Source organism: Crocuta crocuta, unplaced genomic scaffold (assembly GCF_008692635.1).
Source record: "Crocuta crocuta isolate KB4526 unplaced genomic scaffold, BGI_CrCroc_1.0 scaffold264, whole genome shotgun sequence".
Classification (NCBI taxonomy): domain Eukaryota; kingdom Metazoa; phylum Chordata; class Mammalia; order Carnivora; family Hyaenidae; genus Crocuta; species Crocuta crocuta.
The window spans coordinates 1,117,406-1,140,627 of NW_027529597.1; the positions used below are offsets into that span (position 1 = coordinate 1,117,406).

General features: G+C 34.7%; 1 long non-coding RNA gene across 1 annotated transcript in view; it reads right to left on the bottom strand.

Annotated features, from left to right (window-relative positions):
• The window catches only part of LOC144229742 (uncharacterized), a 664,030-nt gene that overhangs the window by 2,222 nt on the left and 638,586 nt on the right, over window positions 1–23,222 (bottom strand). Inside the window, exon 2 of the long non-coding RNA XR_013334585.1 lies at window positions 9,638–9,726. This is a non-coding gene — a long non-coding RNA (uncharacterized LOC144229742). The remainder of the gene's footprint in view (window positions 1–9,637; window positions 9,727–23,222) is intronic.

The window sequence follows — 23,222 nt, forward strand, 5'->3', positions numbered from 1 at the left end:
AGCATAAATATTAGTTCTAACTGTTCTTTTAAAGGGAATTCTCCCAGTATATAACATAGTCTTTACAAAATTAAATAATAATGGGACAAGTACTATTAGAATTAATCCTCTTTTTTAAAAACTGAAAGATCTGACTCTCAGAAACTGGAATAATGTAACCACAATCATGAGCTAGAAAGCTCCAGAACTACAACTATATCTATGATATTTGGCTCCAGACCACACATACATCCAGACACTAAAAATAACACCAAACCCAAAATATCAATGAGACATGACTTTGGGGGGAAAAATAGTTTCTTTGTAGTGATACAATAACAGCAAAGGATATATTTAAATTAGCTTAAAATATTAAACTCTATTATGATTCATTTGATGCAAATATACTCCCACAATTCCTTTGCCAATAAATTTCAAATTTTAGCTATTGGTTATTCTTAAAATCTACACATTAAAGACAGTTGATAAATTGCTAATCATGTTAAAAAGGGATAATAAATTAAGGCTTTGTCAGCAGTACCAAAAAAAATCAATTTCACTACTCTGGAAGTTTGTCTGTCAAACATTTTTTTTTTTCCACAGAAATACTTGGTTTGAGTGAAAGACCCCAGGGTCTGACTCTCACTTTTTGTAACTAATCCACTGTGATGGTAGGAGTGAGGAGAGCAGGTGTCTGTGATAAATCACAAATCCTTATCATGTACATTTCACAAAAATAAAGTGAATATTAACAATTGACTATCAGGATCTCTCCAAAACAATATGAAATATTTACTGATACAAAAAGTCCTTCCAAAAAAATGTGGTATTCCTTCTGTATATAAAAATTCTAACGGGGCACCTGGGTGGCTCAGTTAGTTAAGTGTCTGTCTTCAGTTCAGGTCATGATCTGACAGTCCATGAGTTCGAGCCCCACGTCAGGGTGTGTGCTGAAAATTCAGAGCCTGGATTCTGCTTCAAATTCTGTCTCTCTGTCCCTGCCCTACTCGGGCTCTGTCCTCTTTCTCTCAAAAAATAAATATCAAATTAAAAAAATTCTGAAATAGCTGAATTTCATAAAAAACGAGTGATAGAAATTGTATTATCCTACATAAATTATAAGTTTTAATTTCATAATTCAGGTGGCTACAAATAAATTACTTTGGAACACATACAAAATATATTTTGTGTGTCATTTTTCTCATAAGATATGAAACATGCACTTTTTTCTGAACTTTCCTCACAGATGCTTTCAAATGAAAATTTTGAGATCCATCATCTAGTAATCAAGCACATAGCTCAGTGTTCAAGAGAATAGAAACTGAGTACAGAATCATTTAAAGTGATCCCAGTTCAATCACTGAGAAACAAGAATGATGAACAAGGTTTCCCAAATATTTCAAATTTTGGCTCCTTCAAATTTCCCTGGTGTTATTTCACAGTGAAATTGTGCACAGTGTCTTGTGATGACAGGGACCCAAGGAAGATTAGTTTATATTTGTAAAAATATGAAAAGCTAAGATTGAAAAATGTTATTACCTTCATATAAGGTGATTTAAAAATCTTATGATAATATTTATTAACAAGCTAGGTTATTCTGTTAAATTAAATTTGAAATTGTATAATTGTATTAGCAAAACCCTAATAAGACAGCTAACATTATTTTTAATAATTTTTAAATTTAAATTTCAGTTAGTTAACATATAGTGTAGTACTAGTTTCAGATGTACAATTTAGTGACTCAACACTGCACACACCTGGTGCTCATCAGAAGGGAACTTCTTAATCCCCATCACCTATTTAACCCATAGAATGAAAAATAATCAACACAACCAAAAGGCAACCTATAGAATGGGGGAAGATACTGGAAAATTACATATCTGATAAAAGGTTAGTATCCATAATACCTAAAGAACTTATAAAACTCAACACCCCCAAAATGAATAATCCAATTAAAAATGGGCAGAAGACATGGAGAAACATGTTTCCAAAGACGACATTCAGATGGCCAACAGACACATGAAAAGATGTTCAACATCACTCATCATCTGGGAAATACAAATCAAACCTACAATGAGATATCACTGTACCCCTGTCAGAATGGCTAAAATCAACAACACAAGATACAACAGGTGTTGGCAATGATGTAGACAAATGGGGACACTCGTCCGCTGTTGGTGGGAATGCAAACTGGTACTGCCACTCTGGAAAATGGTATGGCATTTCCTCAGAAAGTTAAAAATAGATTCAGCAATTGCACTTCTAGGTATGTACCCAAAGAATACAAAAAATGAATTCACATGGATACAGGAACCCAAATTGTTATAGAAACATAATCTATAATAGCCAAACTATGGAAAGAATCCAAGTGCCCATTCATAGGTGAATGGACAAAGAAGATGTGGTATATATAATGGAATATTACTCAGCCATCAAAAAGAATGGAATCTTGCTATTTGCAACAACGCAGATGGAAGTTGAAAGGATTATATTAAGTGAAATAAGTCAGTCAGAGAAAGACAAATACCATATGATTTCACCTAAATGTGGAATTTAAGAAACAAAACAAATGATCATAAGGGAACCAAAGAGAAGCAAACCAAGAAACAGACTCTTAACTACAAAGAACAAACTGATGGTTACTAGAAAGAATTTTTTTTTAATTAGTTAAGGTCATCTAACCACTTCAGAACACTTTAAAGAGGTATGATCCAGAAATGACCAAAGATTACATAGAAAAAGAAAAAAAATAAAGAAAATTTCATGCATAGGTAGAAATTGATAATGAATCATTGGTATCTAGTAGGTAGGTGAAGGCATTTTGATGTCAGGGAAAAAATTATTTCTCATGAAGAATTTTAAAGCAAAAGGTAAAGAGATAATGAAACATGGAATAGAAATGTCTGCATCATTCTAGATAATGTATATTAACACAACCCTTGTCTCTTATAATAGCTCAAATATACATGTTAAAACAAGAACAAAAGCAGAGAAAACACACCTAATCAAGCTGAAATTATTCATGGAAAGCAGAAACATGGACCAACCCACATCAATCAAATTCAAATACATAATTTATTCTTCCCCAAACTGTCTGTATCATCCTTAGTATGCAGATACTGCCAACTAACAAAGCTAGTAATGATCTAAGAACAGCACAAAACACAAGATTAACCTGACTATTAGGTTTGACTGATAAATTTAGTCATTACAATTCATTATTATCCTCAGGTCAATAATCCAGAAATAATTTGCATTCTTTCTAAACTTTGTATAAATATAACTGACTTAAATCCTTTTGCTTGAAGGCTAAGGTTATATAGATGACCATTACTAGACATTATATTTAAAAACTATCACTATTTCTATTAAATGAAAGGTAACTTTAAGCATCAAGTTGGTAATATACATGAAATATATATAAAATTATATACTGTAAATAATGATTAATTCTGTTCTCAATGTAATAAAATAAAAAAAATCACTAAAAGAAGTGAAAATTTGAAACACTTGAAGTATTACTTGCCTTTTTCCAATTGTTCAGAGATAAGGCACAGTTAGAGGACTTTGTAAAATATCAATGTACATTTGCTTGTAGTCACTAAAAATGGTGTAATAGCTGAAAAGTACACAATATAGCAGTATAATATAAAAGGTCTATTCAGACATATGCAAGTTCTGAAGAGAATGATGGAAGAAATGTAATTACTTGCTTTAAGAATATTTTGAAACTAGACCCCAAACACATTAGTGGCTGTTGTCAAACAGTGCTTATCAGCAAAAATTAGCAAACAAACAAAAACCTCTGCATAGTTTGCAATTAATGAATGTGCTCTAATGTAGTTTGTAGATTAAAATAATCTGAAGGTATTAAGTGTTAATTTTAAGTTATTCAATACTATTATCATCCAAAGGGGGGGAAAAAAGTACATGGTGAACTTTTTAAATGTTTCCTTTTCTCCCTCTCTCTCTTTCCAAATAGTATTCTACAGTTTCACAATGGCAGGCTAAATCAGGATAAATGAAAGTCAATTTTGGGACTTTTCTTAAGCTACTGAAGGTGGTACTCTTCTTTTTTATATGCTCACTGTGAATGAAGAAGGATACAGTTCTGCCTTTTATCGGGGCATGAGGAGGAGAGACTGCTTGAATAAGGAGCCAGCACTGAGGAGGTCAAGAAAAAAAAGAAAGCAAGTAGATATAGTTCATACCATTTAAACCCTGCATTAAGTCTCATCCCAAGCTAAGAGCACCTCTGTAATGATCATTTGCATGACATAATATCTGGTCCTTCTTTTTTTTATTTTTTAATTAAAGTTTCCTGTTTGAAACAACCAATACTATTCTGATAATACATAGTGATTCATGCTCACTATGAATTTAATCAAGCTCACAGAAACAAAGAATCGCGAAACGTAAATGTTTAACGTTAGTATTTGATTAACTTTCTTCTGTGTAGGTGTTGTGGACTGGATCTGTCCTCCCAAAATACTTCTGTTGAAATCCTAACCCACAAGGAGATGATACTGGGCAGTGATTAGATTGTGAGCATGAATGGGATTAATGTCTTTACAAAGAGATCCTTGGAATGCCTGGGTGGCTCATTCAGGTGAACATCTGACTCTAGGTTTCGTCTGAGGTCATGGTCTCAGTTTCCTGGGTTTGAGCCCTGCATCCGGCTCTGTGCTGGCAGCACAGAGCCTCCTTGGGATTCTCTCTCTCTCTCTTCCCCTCACCTGCTCATGCTGTCCTATGTCTCTGAAAAATAAATAAATAAAAACTTAAAATAGAGAGACCTCAGAGAAATCCTTTACCCCTTCTGCCATATGGGGACACAGCAAGAAGAGAGGACATTAATTTTAAAAAAAGAAGTCCCAAAAATCAGGCTTTCACCTGGACATCAAATCTTTTGGCACCTTGATTTTTGACTTCCCAGTCTCCAGAACAGTGAGAAATAAATTTTTGTTGTTAAAGCTACCCAGTCTATGCCATTTTTGTTATAGGAACCTGCACCAACTACGACAATGGGTTTCATTTGTATTTTTCTTATATTATTCTGAGTAACCATAGCATTGTACAATTTTAGAGAGTGGCCAGACCAGCCTCACAGAAAGATGGATTTATGGAAAAACAAAATAATTAAAAGTTGGCCTTGAGAATACCTGGGACAGATTATTACAGGAGCAGCAAATGACATGGATTTCAAGTGATGGATTGCCTTGACTGCTCAGAGATTATTAGTAAAGAGCCCAGAGTGGCTACAGTGGAGGGAAGGGGAAAGAAAAATAGTAGGGAATGAGATGAGACAGGTAGCAAGATGCCTGATGGCACAGCAATAATTAACATTCGGATAAAGTCCACTCTGTAAGCAAAAGTATTAAACAATGAAGGCATTTGTGGGCAAAGTAAGATTGTTTGACCGGATTCAGATAATTGTAAATCAGACTCTGGGGAAAAAGCAAGGGAACTGACCACAAGAAACAAACCTGATATCAAGAATTCAATTTAGCTCAGAAATGTTATGGTACCAACTGTAATAAGGAGATCACTCAGCCAGGACAGAAGAAAGTCAGAGTGAGACTGTCAAATCATTATTCAAGGGTGGTTTCAGTTCTTCAAAGCAAGGGACGCATTTAGGTATGTCAAGAAATGCCATAGGGCAGGTCAGAAATAGTGAACATCTACAAACATAAATTGGAGAAAAGATGATGACTGAGGTCTTCAAAAGTTTGCTTGTTAAGTATACCCTACCTACACCTGGCATAAGGTGGTGTATGCTATTTCAACCAATTTCTTTACAGGATATTAATGGTAGAATTGGGAGGAAAATACATAAATTAACCCCCATATTTTTCAGGTCACCATCTATATAGACACTACATGAAATAACCGTGTTTCCAGAGATCACTCAGTATCTTAATAGAATCAAAGGCAGCGGCACTGATTTGACAGGAAGGAAAATGAAAGAAACATCTGTCGAACTTCAATACCTTTGAACTTGGCAATCTCTCCATTATTTATCTCTTTCTTGACACAGTCTTTTCAGATGAGCCATTGTTAATGGAGGCATTGGGAAAAGAAAAACTTCATATGGGACTCAATGATAAAATTTTCAAAACAGAGAGGTAGGAAAACCGATATGATGCCTTATAAAGTAATATCTATTCTTTGTCAGATAAAACCCATCAAATGAACAGATCAACTGCAAGAAGTAGTTACTGTGTAGGAGTATCATCTGTGATGTAGGTAGGGAATGGATAAGAAAGACTTTATACATAACTAGTCTTAGCACACTTTGGAAAGGTGCACATGAAGATATAAAGAGTGAAGCAATTTGAATTGTGTCAGTTAGTAATGTGAGATTTTTTAAATTACTAGCAGACATGAAATTATTTTCTAGAGGTAGACACAACTATGACTTGATTTGACTAATGAAATTAAGCAGAAGTGGTATCCCAAGTTGCTTTATGAACTTTTAATGTGCCTTTTAAGAAATAACATGGTGTGCCATCTCTCTCTTCCTTCCCTCCCCCTCCCGATTTCTTTTTGCTCCTCACTTTTTAAAAAATTTTTTTGTTTATGTTTTATTTATTTTTGAGAGATAGAGAGAGGCAGCATGAGCAGGGGAGGATCAGAGAGAGAGGGAGACACAGAATCTGAAGCAGGCTCCAGTCTCTGAGCTGGCTGTCAGCACAGAGCCCGACGCAGGGCTGGAACCCAGGAACCGTGAGATCATGACCTGAGTTGAAGTCGGACACTTAACCAACTGAGCCACCCAGGGGCCCCCCTTCCTCACTTTTTTACCTTCATAGCAACTACCACTGTTTTGGATGTGGCCCCTCCCTCAGCCAAATCTCAGAATACTGATCACATGGAGAAGAGCAGGCGCCAACTTGCAATAGAAAAGTAAAAGGAAGGAAAACACTCTTTGGCCACTTTTGGCCACCGATACTTTAGGGTCGTCTGTTACTGCAGCATAACTGAGTCTTAACCTGACATAGAAAATAATATACTCATCATACATTGAATATCTCTTACCATCAAAACAATTACTATTGTAAAAATATAAGAGAAATAAGATCATCTAAAAATAAGAATAAGTAAATCTGTCTCCTAAGATGAGCATTCTTTGGCTTAATAAATACATCTTTCCAGTTAGGCTAGTGTACCTCATACCACACACATACACACCCATGTGCATGCATAGACACACACACACACACACACACACACACAAGACAGAATAACAATGAAAATAGGAAGACTAGAAGAATAATTCTCCTGATTACATTATTTTTTAATTAAAGCATTGAAGTGAAAGAGCATGAGTAATGCCTGTTATCAAAGAAAGAAATTAGATTCAGAGTCAGGAATATTAGAATTGTCACCCAATGTAGTCCAAAGTTTTACACATATATTAAAAAAGTATAGAAAAAAGAATGGAAGATGGACAAAGAAAAAATGGATCTCCTGAACAAATGTTTCTGTCTACTTTTTGTTTTATGTACTAGTTCTCAAGTATGAGGGTTACTGTTTTCCTTCTCCAATATTTATAGAAAATTCATATAGTTCTAGCTGCAACACTGTAAAGTTTTGAAAACATAATATAAAGCTTCCTAGGTCTCTGTATCACAAGCACACAGAGCTCAACTTGTTAGAATGGCAAGTTTTGTGGTATAAGAGAGTTAGAATATATCTCCATTCGTCTAATGAAAGATAAATAAAATGGATGCATCATATAATTTTCTTAATACTGTGAATAGAAGGAGGTACTGACATTCCTAGAGCAAACGAAACAAAACTTCAGTCCTAAAGTTTATAGGCATTTGTCCTGGAAGTTGTCCTTTGGAACTCATGAAAATATATTTCAACAGATAACACAGAAGAAAACAGCTTTTTCCTCATAAAACATTTTAAGAGTTTCATTAGAGCAAAAGATGTCAGAGAATGACTGTGATTGTCAGCACAGCCTTCTCTTCTTTGTACGTCCCTCTTTTCCAGGGAGTAAGAAATTTACTGTCTATTTATTGTGTTTTACTTAACAATTCAACGATTCTAAATTTATCCTACTTTTCCAAATCTACCTTGGGAAATTTTCATCAAATTTCTTCCAAGGAGCTCATCCAGGAACAAGTATAAACAGATATGAGAAATACAATACATTCTCATCTTTTAAATTTGGCCAGGATGAGATAAGAACCCAATGACTTGATGAGCTCATGTCAAATTACACTGTTGTCAACTTGAAACTCATGAAGATTTTAGACTTTTTCTCTTTTTTTCTTCCGTGAGTCATAATTTTTAGAATTACCCTTGTTATCTTCAGGCTTCAGGGAAAACTGAAGAAAACTGCAGGCATTATGTTTATATGATATGAAGAATTACGGGTTTTGTGGTTGGAGGTAGAGTTTTCTTTAAAGACAAAAGCACTAGGATTGGTAAATGATCATTAAAAAGTATTTCTTTGTTCTTATGCTAAGGGATATAGCTTGATTCTTGAAAGTATCTTAATCATTGTCTCTGAGATTCTGGATTTTTATAAACAAAAACAGAATTTGTTATTTATTTATTCATACTGAGGCATAATTTACATAGTGTTGCAGATGGAATAATGTCCTCACAAAAATGATGACATTCTCATCTCCGGAATTTGGGACTATGCTAACCTAAAATCACAGCTATGATTAAATTAAGGCTATTGAGTCCGGAGATTTTCCTGGATTATCCAGGTAGAGATAATATAACCACAAAGATTCTTATAAGAGAGAGAGGCAGGAGGATCAGAGATAAGAAAAAGATAAAAAGTTAGCAGAGGTCACAGAGATATAGCTATAAGCCAAGGGTGTGCATAGCCTCTAGAAACTGAAAAAGTCCAGGAACAGACTCTCCCCTAAAGCTTTCAGAAGGAATAGTCTTTGATTTTCTCTCCACAGGAAGTATTTTAAAAGTCAGACCTTCAGAACTTAAAATAATGAAATTGTACTGTTTTAAGCCCCTAAACATATGATAATTTATTACAAAAGCGATAGGAAATGGATACATACACAGTAATACATACAAATCTTAAGCTTACATTTTAATAAAGGTGTGTGTGTGTGTGTGTGTGTGTGTATACATATTTCCATGTAACTTCTACTCAGCTGTAAGTACTATAAAATATTTCCAGCATCTCAAATACGAAAGTACTGTTAATATGATTTAATAAATAAAGGGTTTATCAAAATAGCAAAACATCATTTTGAATCACCAGACAGGAATGTGAATACTTAATTTAATAATTTATAAAATTTAAAGTTATTTAATTAAATTTAGACATTTTAATAATTAATGTAGAAACAAATAATGGAATAATAACTACATTAGACGTATATTTGAAAAGCTCATTAGAAAGGTCGATTCACATATATTTTGGGATGCAACAAGGAAATATTGAAAATATGAGACTAAGTTGAATAAGAGAAAGTGAGTATATAACAGTACTTACACACTTGTATTTCTAAGCGAGTACACGTAGATATAGAGAAGTGAGGAACGAGAAACAAAGAATGAGAAAGAAGTAATATTTTAAAAGATAATGGCTGAACTGGTTAAAGTCACACATTCACATGTTCAGTAATTCAGCCAAACCTAAGCTGTAGAGATAAAAGTAAATCCTCACCAAACTTCTATTAGTGAATTGGCAGAACACCAAAGAAGAAGAGCAGGCCTCTGGCCTTCTTCAAAGAAGATGTAGAACCAAAGGATTATCTGAAAAAGAATGACAAGATGACAACTTATTTTTATAAAAGCCAAAGTAGAAGCCAGAGAAGCGGATCTGTATCTTTAAAACATGAGAAAGAAAATAACTATCTATTTGGAAAAGACCTCTTCCCCTCAATCAATCCTTTCTTTCTTTAGCTTAGAACCCGGCTGGACTTTATTTCCTTATTCCCACCGTTGTTAGGTGATACCGTCTGAATAGTTCTGGTCAGTGGAATGTTGGACAGAATGAGGTGTTCCACCTCTAAACAAAGCTTTTTAAAATAGTCAATCTTCTCCATGTTTTTTGTTGTAATTCTTGTTGTTCCTTTTCCACCGCTTCTTACACTAATGTCAAAGCCTTATAGGCTTTAACAGACAAAAGATGAAATGAGTCTTTGTTGCTTCAGACCCATCTGGAGATGTATCTGCCAATAAAGGACACACACTTTACAATTGAGTACATTTTGTTAGATTTAAATAAAATTTATTCAAATTTAGATTTATATAACCCAGTGACTATGTCCTTCAAGAAAATATTTAAAATGGGGGGAGGGGCAAGATGGCGGAGAAGTAAGGAGCTCCGNAGCCTGGAGCCTGTTTCAGATTCTGTGTCTCCCTCTCTCTCTGACCCTCCCCTGCTCACACTGTCTCTCTCTCTCTCTCTCCCAGAAATAAATAAAATATTTTAAAAAAATAAAATAAATGACGGCTACATAAAACAATATAAATAATATTTAAAATGACTACTTGGAAAAATAATTAAAATACTGGAAAATTATCAAATAATATAGAAGAATAAAACTAATGCATTTTAGGTTTTTTATTGTGAGAGAAACACAATCAATATTGTGTTTTTTTTTTAATTTACCAAATATCATTGAAAAGTTACTGTGTTATATATTACATAGCATTTAATAACACAAGCAAAGTCTTTGCATGATGAAGTTGACATTGTAATTGTGACCTGTTTTTCTGGGGCAACCATTAAAAATAACAAATAGAGTATACAGCTTTCTTCTAACACAGAAATAACAACATGAATTGAAGTAAAAATCTTGTCGTTTCTATCTATAGAAAATAAGGCAAAAAAAGAGAGAAAAAAATAGGAAAATCAGGGCAATTACAAAATAGTAAATGAGATAGATACAATATCTCCAAACTATCAGTAGCCATAATAAATGCAAATGGAATAAAAATCTGTTTTAAAAAAGGTGTCAAAGTGAATAAAATAAAACAGATCCAGGTATATGTTATTTGTAAAGGAAATACCTAGGGGCACCTGAGTGGCTCAGTCTGTTAAGCATCCAAGTCTTGGTTTAGGCTCAGCTCATGATCTCATGGTGGTAAGATGGAATCCTGAGTCAGGCTCTCTCTCCCCCAAATAAAAAAGAAAAGAAAAGAAATACAAAGGAAACACCTAAATATATGAACCAAAATACAAAGTAAAATGATAGAAATATACGTACAATTACATATACGTGTGGGTACATGCACATATGCAAATATACACAATGTGTATATATACACATATGCATGTACAAATTAAACATGTACAAATAAAAATGAGGACATAGCTAAGAGGATATCCAGAAAAAAAATGGGTTCAAGACAGAAAAGTTTTACGAGTGACAAAGGGGTCACTTTTCATTTCTCTATGATTTCCCCAAAGCACCAAAATATTTTAGATGTTAGTAAGAGAATTGACATCTTTTTCTACCAACCTCCCATTAAAAATTGATACAGTGTGATAGATCTGAAGGCCCATTCTCTAGAAATGATAAGTAAACTATACATTTATTTTATAAATGATAACTTATGTTAGTGTACTTATACATACATTATAAAATAATGTCCTTATTTTATAAATGATAAGTTATGTTAGTTGCTTCATAACTCATCTGTTCTTTTACTGAAAATGTGCTACTTTTCATTACTGCAGATATTATTTTAAGACATTGCAATCAAACAGAGCTAAGCTTGAGTGTACTTCAGCATCTACTAATTGAGGGATCATGATCATGTCACTTAAGCATTCTAAGCCTCAGTGCCCTTATCTTCAAAATGGGAGTAACCATGGGGCCGCTGGGTGGCTCAGTCGACTAAACATCCAACTCTTGATTTCAGCTCAAGTCGTGATCGAGTGGTTCATGAGTCCGAGCTTCACATTGGTCTCTGTGCTGACGCTGTGGAGCCTACCTGAGATTCTCTCTCTCCTCTCTCTCTGCCTCTCCCTCACATATACTCACGCTCTATGTCTCTCAAAATAAATAACTTTCAAAAAAAATTAAATTAAATTTAAAAAAACCCTACAAACATCTAGAAACTAGCTGATGATTATTTTCCTTTATTCACCCACTCAACATATATTTGTTACCGTTTATGCTCTCTCCTTAGGATACAAAGGTGACCAAAGAAAGTTTACAAAGTTCCTGCCTGCAAACAGCTTGCATTATGGTGGGGGTGGGGGCCTAAACAATATAGTAAATAAACAAATATCTAAAAATCATTCAAAAGAAACCTCCACATGTCTATGTATAGGCTTTCTCGGAAGATACCTCTTATGAAACAAAATTTTGTACAGACATTTATGTCTGGCAATAGAATAGTATCCACTCATTTATCTATTCTCCCTAAAAGCAGGGACCAGATGGGTCCATGGGCTGTTGTATTCCCAGTCTCTGGCCAGTGCCTGTCCCCTCCTAAGCAACCACCACATGTGTTGAATGTGTGAATAAATGAAAACCGTTATTTGGGTTTTTTCTCAGCTGTATCTTTTCACTGAGTCTTTGCTCACATAAAAAAGTCTTTATGGGAAGTAAGTTACAGAATTATGAAAGCTCACATAAACAGAGTGGGGGTAGAACAGATACTATATAATTGATCGAAATATGAGTTATGACGCCTCAAATTTAAATACCATATACCTGGGGCATCTGGGTAACTCAGTCGGTTAAGAGTCCTACTTCGGTTCTGGTCACGATCTCACAGTTTGTGAGTCCGAGCCGTGCGTCAGGCTCTGTGCTGACAGCACAGAGCCCACTTCAGGCCCTCTGTCCCCAATCTTTCTGTGCCTCACCGACTTGTGCACATACTCCCTCTTTGTCTCAAAAATGAAAATAAACATTTAAAATAAGAAAATAAATACCATATACTTGAACACAGATTTAAAGTAGAAGAATTTAAAGATGTGTGACTAGTTTGGAATTTGTGTGACCTTTGACACATATGGAATGATGTTGAGAATCCAAGACTCTGTACATACTGAGTATATCAATGTGTCCTTTCTTTTATTCATTTATTTTCTACCTACCTTAGTTATTATCCAGAAATTTTTACTATACTCTGATACCATGTAATGTATTATTACATATTTAGTAACATCTGCTTTAAATATGGGGATAATTACAATATGTTTGGTAGTATAATTTTCAGTAATAATGATATTTTTTAAATGCTTATTATTGAGCTACACAAGGAAATTTCTCTTGTACTGATATAAAAGTTCTAGTAAGTTCAGTGGTTATCCTAAGTTTAAGTGAACCTGGTTCAGCAGGGAGTGTGATATTAGAATTAAAATACAGTGGTTAAAGGCACCTGAGTGGTTCAGTCAGGTAAGCATCCAACTCTTTATTTCAGCTCAAGTCATGATCCCAGGGTCTGGGATTGAGCCCCACAATTGGGCTCCATGCTCTGCATAGAACCTGCTTGAGATTCTCTGTCTCTGTCTCTCTCTGTCTCTCTGTGTCTCTCTCTGCCTCTCTAAAATAAGTAAGTAAATGAATAAATAAATATAGTGTCTGTATTTCAGTACCTTTGAAATTGCTGGACTCTGTTTAGATGCCCGTTAAATGATGAAAACACTAGCGTGCTTTTCACAAAACACTTTTTCTTTCATATACAATATTCTCACTGTGGCAAATAAATTGTTACCTGTATTTTTCTGCATTATTTCCTAACTGGCCACCTAAATCATCAAAATAGCATTTTGAAAGAACAATGTGATATCCAGAAAGCCTTTTGAAACTTTTTATGTCTTATTTAAGCACTTTTGAACAATAAGGATGTGAATGAATGCCACTAAAATCTTCGTGTTTTGCTTTGAATCTCTGAACTCATGAATTTCAAGTGATATGAAACTGGCCCAGATAATGCCGTGACTAGTTAATGCAACTCATTCACCCTTGTAAGGAAAACGTTTTTTTACTTGTTCCTAAGTATCCCTGCTGCCATGAAGCAAATTCTCATCTTTGCCCATAACCAACAGCTCTGATGCGTTTCTGTACTTGGTCTTGCAGACCTATGTGCTTTATTGCCTTTCAGACCTATTATCTTTACAATCCTTTTTTTTTTTTTTTTAACGGCATCTTACAAAGAGGCAGGTGTAGGGACCTGAGAAAGCAATACTGAGACCTGTGTAATGGCTGATAATCATGGTCATTTCCCATTAATCTGGCAGCCTGTACATTGTACAACAATTTAAAATAATGAGCAATATTTATTTCACTGTCAGTCATATTGATCTGTCTATAAAGGAGTCAAATTTAATGTTCTTTTTGGCAATAATTAAGTTAATTTAAGACAGAGAGGCTCTGACGTCTGGCCAGTAAAACACTAAACAGGTTAAGTTAGAAGAGTCTAATCAACAACAAAATCAGTTTATCATGCATCAAATGAAAGTTTATTAAATTGGGATATCTCTTCTGATTATCTGACATGTTAATGGTTTGTTATATTTTTGAGATTGGAGCTGAATATTCTAAATGTGGGAGAGTATGGGCAAAAGTAAATATCAGAGAAAGAAATTTGAGATCACAAGTGATCACTGATACCTGGATCTACTTGATTAATCATTATCCATCTCTTAATTCACTCTGCTACTTTGCCCCTTTACAGTAAAATAAGCTGAAAAAAATCCCTTTGATAGGAAAAATATATTTCCTAGAAGATTTTCCCATTGAGCATAGAATAAAAGAGAATTGCTAAGTCATTATAGTGTTTTAGTTGCAGGGTAGTGTAATTCTGGGCTATAAAATTTTATTCCTGAGGTTTCTTCATCTATGTTTTATTTTCTCTCTCAAAATCACAAAAGGGAGTGAACAAGAGTGAATGAATGAATCTGTGTCTAGGCAAGACACTCACATGCACATACAATTTTTCTTGAAGAAATTATCTATAAAGTTGACAAAGGAAAAATCATTCCTCACTTTTTCTTAACAATCTGGAGTTTTCATACATATTAAGATGTGGAATAATCAAAGCATATTTATGATTTTATTTTTATTTTATGTATTTTTAGTTTTTTGCTATAAGGCAAAAAAATTTTGTTTCCATAATGCGCTCTGTGGCACAGACTGCCAGGCACCAGCAGCTCCATGAATGACAAAGATACTGGTGGCAAGTGAGGTTGACGAGGGTAGGGTTGAAGGTGATGAGGGCAGCAATGAATTGTTGACTATTTTTTATCTAAATGGAAACATTTAAATAAAATCTTCACTGAACTAACTTGGAAAGTGATCCTTTGAAAAGTAAAAAAATCTGCTATGAGTGTATGATTTTTAAGCTAGAATCTTCATTCATAAATGCATGCACATTTTGTTGGTTTGTGATGAATGAACCACAACATGCATTAAAGTCAAGGAAAAGTTAAGAATTAAATTGTTGAAACTTTGAAAGTGTTTGACCTGGAAACTCAGTCTTAGAAGATTTGGACCTTTAGGTTTCATTGGTGAAATGAAGCCAGATTGTCAGCAGAATATTTCCCATAGATTCCTGAGTGAGAGCCAAAGATATCGGCATTTAATTTTTTTATCATACATTATAATTGCAAAGCAACTTCGAAAGCATCATTCCACTGATGCAATATCAAAACAAGGTGGTCTTATGGTTCCCACTCTAAAGATGGGTAACATTGAGGCTTTTTTTATTTTAGTCACTAAATATTAGTGGGATAATTTAAAGTTATTTGGTTTAGATTATTTGTCTCCAGTATATTAGTAAATCTAGGTTCTATTCTACTTCCTTCTGCAGAAGCACTCATGATGTATAAGTACAAGTAAACTTATATTTACAAGAATGTAGCCACATTAACCTTAAGTATGGGCTATATCTTTTCCCATGGACCCTCTGGATTTCAATCCCTTTATCAGAAAATTCAGGAATAAAATACTACACACTAAAGATTTTAATTATATGAGGTAACATAAGATATGTGAACAAGTATTGCATATTTTAGAGTTACTTGTAATATTGAAAGATACTTGTGAATTTCCTGTAAAAAGAATAAGAGCACAATGACCTTGAAACACATATGACGAGACCATCTGGACCAGTCCTATCATTTCTTACACTTCTTTTTATCCCTGTGGCTCTCAGCAGTCCAAGACTCAGTGTCATGTGTTTTCATTTGTTTTTTCCTCCTTATGATGGTCATTGTATTTTTCTGACCCAATCTATAGTCCACTGTACTATCAATAACTCTATATAATCAATGGGTACTATTCCATGACAATTTCACCTCAGAAATTTCCAACCACTTATATGACTTTAATTGAAAGTTGATTGTCTGCTTGGGCACCCTTACTTTGTAGATTTCAGAGGCATCGGCTTATGCTGTTGTTGTTGCTGTTAGTTTTAAATAAGCTCTATTTTTAGAGAAGTTTTAGATTCACAGAAAAATTGAATGGAAGGTATAGAAATTTAACATATATCCCCTTCTACTACTCATGCATAGCTTCCCCCACCAAATGGTGCAAATGGTCACAACTGACAAACCTACAATGACCCATTGTTGCCACCCAAAGTCCTTAGTTTATATTAGGGTTCACTCTCGGTGTTGTACGTTCTTTAAGTTTGGACAAATATATAAATGACATGTGTCTACCATTACAGTATGCAAGGACTTGTCTCACGACCCTAAAAATTTTCTCGCCCCACTGAATCATTTCTCCCTTCCCCCTGAAGTCTTGGAAACCACTGGTCTTTTCACTCCTTGTATAGTTTTGCCTTTTTATTTGTTTTAATTTTTGGTTCTGTCAGACTTTTCTTAATTCAGGGCCAGATAACTGGAGACATATTCTTTACTTGCATATTATGGTTCTATAAGGCTACTTTCCCCTTTGGTTGTAGAGAGAGGTGAAGAAAACCACAAGTGGTAGATAGATGATGATAGATAGATAGATAATTTTTTTAAATTTTTTTAATGTTTTATTTATTTCTAGGNATTTTTAATCTTCCACCGTGATCTGACCATGAGCTCTGTCATCTTCTCTGCCTTCTCTGTACTCCTCCCCTTCCCCCTTTACCTTCGCTAAAGACTAGAGGTTTTGTTTCACCATTTATTACTCTGTAATTTCTCCTATCTTCATTCTCAGGAAGGTCAATAACCAGGGTCCTGCTATCCAAAATTTACTAATATTTTTTCATCCCCTGTACTCCAAAACTATGCCAATTGCCAAGGTAACAACTTTCAGCCTCCTAGGCTTCACCTACATTTCTTTTCTTTTTAATTCAACAACAGTAGTACCCTCTTTGCTATAATGCTTCTGCATTAGGCAGACTGGGGGTAGACAAACATTTTATTTAACAGGCCATATAGAAAATATTTCAGACTTTGCAAGCCTTAGTTTTTATCACAGCTACTCAACTCCACTGTTGTGGTATGAAGGCATACACATATTTATACACACAGGTAATAAATGAGTGTGGTTGTGTGGTTTGAAGTTTGTGTTCACAACATTTAGCCTGACACCCAGTCACCCTTAATGTATAGTTTATCTGAGTCAATGGCCTGTATCTCCCATGTAGGTATTGAAAGTTGAGTTCAACTATGGATGGCCAGAGGCAAAAATGACAAGAGTCCAGCTCATAGGAGTTGAAGATATTTGTTGAAACAAAGAAAGTGATTGTAAGTAATGGACCATGGGACCTAAGGTACAGAAAAGCCAGTAAGTCAATACACCTGAATGGGTTTTATGGTTACTTTATAGTTTTACAGAGACTTTATTTTCAGAACCAAAAACAGAATTTTACGGTTTCTTAACCAGTTGGAAGCCTTTAAAAGAGGGCTCAAACCTTCCCTGCTAGCCTTAGAGAAGCAAGCCTCCATGAATTCCACAGCTGCAAAGAAATGAGTGAATCCTGCCAGCAGCCACATGAGCTGAGAAGAGCACCTGCAGTTTCAGATAAGATTACACCCCAGCTAGCATCTTGATTACAGTCTTGTCAAACCCTGAGTGGAGGAACCAGCCAAAGTGTACTGGGACTCCTGATCTGCTGCAACTATGAGATGATAAACGTAATTTTTTTATTCCAGTATAATTACATACACTGTTCTATTGGTTTCAGGTGTACAATATAATGATTCAACATCTCTATACATTTCTCAGCCCTCATCAAGATAAATGTACTCTTTTTTTAACGTTAATTTATTTTTGAGAGAGAGAGAAAGAGTGAGAGAGAGACAGAGACAGAGACAGAGAGAGGAGTGGCAGAGAGAGGAGACACAGAATCCAAAGCAGGCTCCAGGCTCTGAGCTATCAGCACAAAGCCTGATGCAAGACTCAATCTCACGAACTGCGAGATCATGATATGAACTGGAGTAGGATGCTTAAGTGACTGAGCCACCCAGGGACCCCAAGATAAATGTTCTCCTCATCCCCTTAATCTATTTCCCTCACCCACCTCCCCTCTGGCAACCACCAGTTGTCTTTTTTTCTTTGCTTATTTTGCTTCTCAAATTCCAAATATGAGTGACATATGGCATTTGTCTTTCTTTGATTATTTTACTTATCTTTGTACCTAACTGTATATTGTTTTAAGTACATTTCTATGTATAATATACCCTACAGTAGAAAAACTAATATAACTGCCAATGCTTCTATAATTAACTTTATTTTTTTTACAAAAGAGATTTTATTTATTTTTTTATTTATCTTTTACAAATAGTTTATTGTCAAATTAGTTTCCACATAACACTCAGTGCTCATCCCCTCAAGTACCCTCCTCCATGCCCATCCCCCCTCCCCCCCACATCCATCAGTCCTCAGTTTTTGTCAGCATTCAAGAGTCTCTCATGGTTTGCCTCTCTCCCTTTCCCCCACCATTTATAATTAACTTTATTAACAGAAATACTATTTGAATATTCTCTTCTGTCCTGCCTATACATTCCCTTCTCATCCTCACTTTGCTGTCACTTCATAGTTCAAGGAGAAAAAAGGAAATTAACAGAAAGAAACTATCACCACTTTCTATCATGAAGTTGGTAATTCTACTTGTATTTAAAGACATCTGCTTCCCTCTTAAAATGTCAGAAATGTCCATCTGATGAAAGCCCAATGTCTCTACTGGTATTCTACTCTTGGGCTCTATCCATATATAACAATGTGTGTTCTTGTATACATATTAATACATATAATATGTTATCTAATATATACTAAATACATTCTATGATGTATTGTGAAAATTAGTTTTTAAGGAGTCCTAATTTAAAATGGAGCCAGGAAGCCCTAAAGAGAAAGCAATCCTTCTCACACACATATCACTGTGGCAGGAGGCGTACCCAGCAGAAAGAAAAACGATAATTATTTAACAAAAGAAGATATTTTTTTCACATAGGAATTTTATCTCTTGTTTTTAAGAAAGAGGATCACTCCCTACCCAAGCACCAATGTCCTAACCCCAGCTTGAAGCCAATGAGAACCCAACACAATTTAGACTCTTGTTCTTCTCCAATGCCCTTTGTTCTAACAATTTTCCCCAATTTCTTTCCAAAACCTATTAAAAGCTGAGTTTACCTTTGTCTCTTCAGACTTGTCTATGGTTTGCCATAATTTGTCTCGAATTCCAATTCCTGTGCTATTCTTGAATAAACTCATTTTGTTACTAAAATTGTTGGCTATGTTATTTTTAAGGTTGACTTTATCTTTCTTCAAGGAAATGTCTGTATCCACTATGTCCACATCCACCTAGTATCTCTCTAATATACATTGGACACCCTTTACTGAACCTACTCTAGACCAGTTCACCACTTTACTCTTGCTAAACTCAATGAAAAGATTTTTGACTTCATATTGTCATATTCGCTTCATATGATAGAAGCACTTGGTGATAAAGACTGTCCTTCTTCCTCTACCCTCTCATTACCAGTTCTTGAAAGTCTCTTTTTGGGGGTTTTTGTAACATCAAATATCCCTAAGTTTAGTCAATTTTATTAACTTATCTTCTTTTGTTACCTTTTCCTCTGTACCCAACTATCAACTTCAAGAGTGTTTTTGGGCTCAGTTCTTGGTTCTCTCATCCTGTCCTTTCTGCACTTTGTTCTAGATGATCTCATTAATACTTATGACTTTGTTCACCACAGTATAAGTCCCAAAGTATTCCCAATCCTGATATTACAGCTTAGATTCATACTCGTATCTCTTAAGCTATTTGACATCTCTACATGTTGGGTTCCTGAGTGTCTCAAAATTATCATGGCAACATTAATACCTTTAATGTGTCTCTTATATATACACCTTCAGCACTATAAGTAACCGTAAGAATGATTATCTGGCCATTTCCCCTTCCCGCAACTCAGATCAAATAACACCTTCCAGATTACTAAAGATAAAAAATAAAACAAAATTAAATTAAAAGAAAAGAAAATGGTATTTATGTTTAAATAAATAAAACTGATTGTATTGAAATAATTTTTCCATATATAAATAAATAAGTTATTTAGAATGTTTCTCTTTCTTCAAGTTCCTTTCTGTTCACCTCAGAAAAGATCTCGTATCCATCCAATTCCATTCATTACTGCACCTACCCTGTGATAGCACTGTAATGTCTATCCTAGACTGACCTTCCTCTTTCCATTTGTGTCTATTGGATATCATACTGCTGGAATATATTATTATGAAAAAAAAAAGCCAGACATATAACATTTATCTCGATTCTAATATTGTCCTGTTTTCCCCCAAATAAATGCTCATGAGATTATAAAACTCAATCCTTGTTTCTGAAAATAGTCACTGTAAGAGAAAATCGACTCATTAGCCATATGAAATAAAAACTTAAATCTATAAAATAATTCATTCGTATTGTTCATTTACACAAATTACCTTATCCAATCCTCATTAATAACCTCAATGTGATGCACATTTTACTTTTCTAATATTAAAGATTAAGAAATAACCTCAAGTTTATAAATCACCTGCATAAACATATTGAGGCCTTCTGTTTCTAAGATCTTTGAATTACCCATTAAAACTAAAATTAAATTTAAGAGCAATGTCCAGTAGAGTAAATGCAGTTGAAACAAAACACTTATATTAGTAACATGTATCTAAATAATTTTGACATTTTTTCAGCGATATAAAAATGCAAATTATAATATTAAAAAGTCAACTCACTTTTTCCAGCTAAAAATTGAATTATAATCAGAGCTGGATCTAAGTAAAAATTATAAATCAAAAAGCTCTTGGGGCATTCAGGTGGCTTAGTTGGTAAAACATCTTGGTTTCGGCTCAGGTCCTGCTCATAGTTTGTGAGTTTGAGCCCTGCATCCATTGTGCTCTTAGCTGATAATGTGGACCCTACTTGGGATTCTCTCTCTCTTCCTCTCTCTCCTCCACTCTCTCTCTTTTTTTGTTGTTGTTTTTAATTTTTTTAACATTTATTTATTTCTGAGTCAGAGAGAGACAGAGTGTGAGCAGGGGAAGGGGCAGAGAGAGAGGGAGACACAGAATCTGAAGGAAGCTCCAGGCTCTGAGCTGTAACCACAGAGCCTGACATGGGGCCCAAACCCATGAACCATGATATTATGACCTGAGCCACCGTCAGAAACCCAACCAACTGAGCTATACAGGTACCTCTCTCTCCTCCTCTCAATCTCTCCCTGCCCCTGCTCCACTCACATACTCTCTTTCTCCCAAAACAAACAAACAAAAACTTAAAAAAAAAAACCTCACAACTCTATCAGCTTTCTGTAGCTTCACATCCCTTGCACATCTATTCAAAAAATAAAATTTTTTCATTATGCAACTATGCCTTGCATATTCCCACATAATATCTTTACTCTCATCTACCCTAGCCTAGGATCATTGCAGACGACCCCAGTACATATTTAACTTGTGTGTGTGTGTGTGTGTGTGTGTGTGTGTGTGTGTGACAGAGAGAGAGAGAAAGAGAAAGGGGGGGGGGTTTTGTGTTTCATTTACTCCAAATTCAACAGCTAAAATTTTCAACTAAGCTACTTTACCAGGGAAATATTTTTATTATGCCAGTTTAAGACATTTAAAATGATAAAATGGCTCTATATATAATAAATAGAAACTTGCCATTTGTAATTATTCTTGTGAATAGAGTTTGAAATAAGTTCTATATGACCTTTCTAAATGTGTGGAGTATTGGTTACAGGTACCATCATTTCTACCTAGGCACAGCCATTGATTTTTCAAGTATTCTGTTATGCTAATGTGATATGTTCCTTGTTCTCTCAAGTTATTCTAAGAATCACTTGAAACAGTGATGAGCAAAATCAGTCTTCTATCAAGCACTCTGTATGGGAATTTAAAGGAAGATAAGGAAGGTAGAGGGTTCATGATTTTATAATAAAAGAAAATATACTCTCCATCAGAACTCAGGAGAAATTCATTCCTGAAAGCAAATGATAATGAGATCTTGTGCTGAAAATCTGTAAGTTAAAAAGGCAATTAGCTTGTCTATCTTATTCACCTACAGGGGCAAAAACAATTCAGTTCTCTCTGTTAAAATGGATTGCAGTCATATTGGATTTGAAAACCTGACTTTTTAAATATTTATGAATATCTCAACCCTGCATCAGAGTAGAAAAGAGGGCACATATAATTTAGAAAACTTTCATTCAGCTGAATGACTCCATTGTAGAATTTTTATTTCATTTGAAACATTGCTTGAAATACAATATTTACTATCTCTGTTACAAAAAAAAACCTAAAAACATCTAAAACAAAAGATTTACTGTATGTCATTATTTTTGAAATGAAACATCAGAGCGATTCCTTGAGATTTATTCTTTTATTAAAAAATTTCAAATTAGAAATGTTTTATATTATGCATTCTTTTTTAATGTTTATTTATTTATTTTTGAGAGAGAGAAAGAGAGAGAGAGAGAGATTGAGAAAGAGCACAAGCCAGGGAGGTATGGGGGGAGACACAGAATTCGAAGCAGGCTCCAGGCTCTGAGCTGTCAGCACAGATCCTGACACAGGGTTGAAACTACAGACCATGAGATCATGACCTGAGCTGAAGTCAGATACTTAATCAACTGAGCCACCCAGGTGCCCCTGTCATATGCATTCTTAAAGCCATCTTGACTGGAGCATAGGTGCCAGTGTTCTCAAACAGATCACAGAGAATATTTTGCTATGTGAACTCACAGGGAATCACTGTAGAAATAGACTTTTTAAAATGGACTTTTTAGTGTCAATGAAAGTATTCATATTTGAATAAATGTCAATTATAAGACCTTATATGCTAGTATGTAT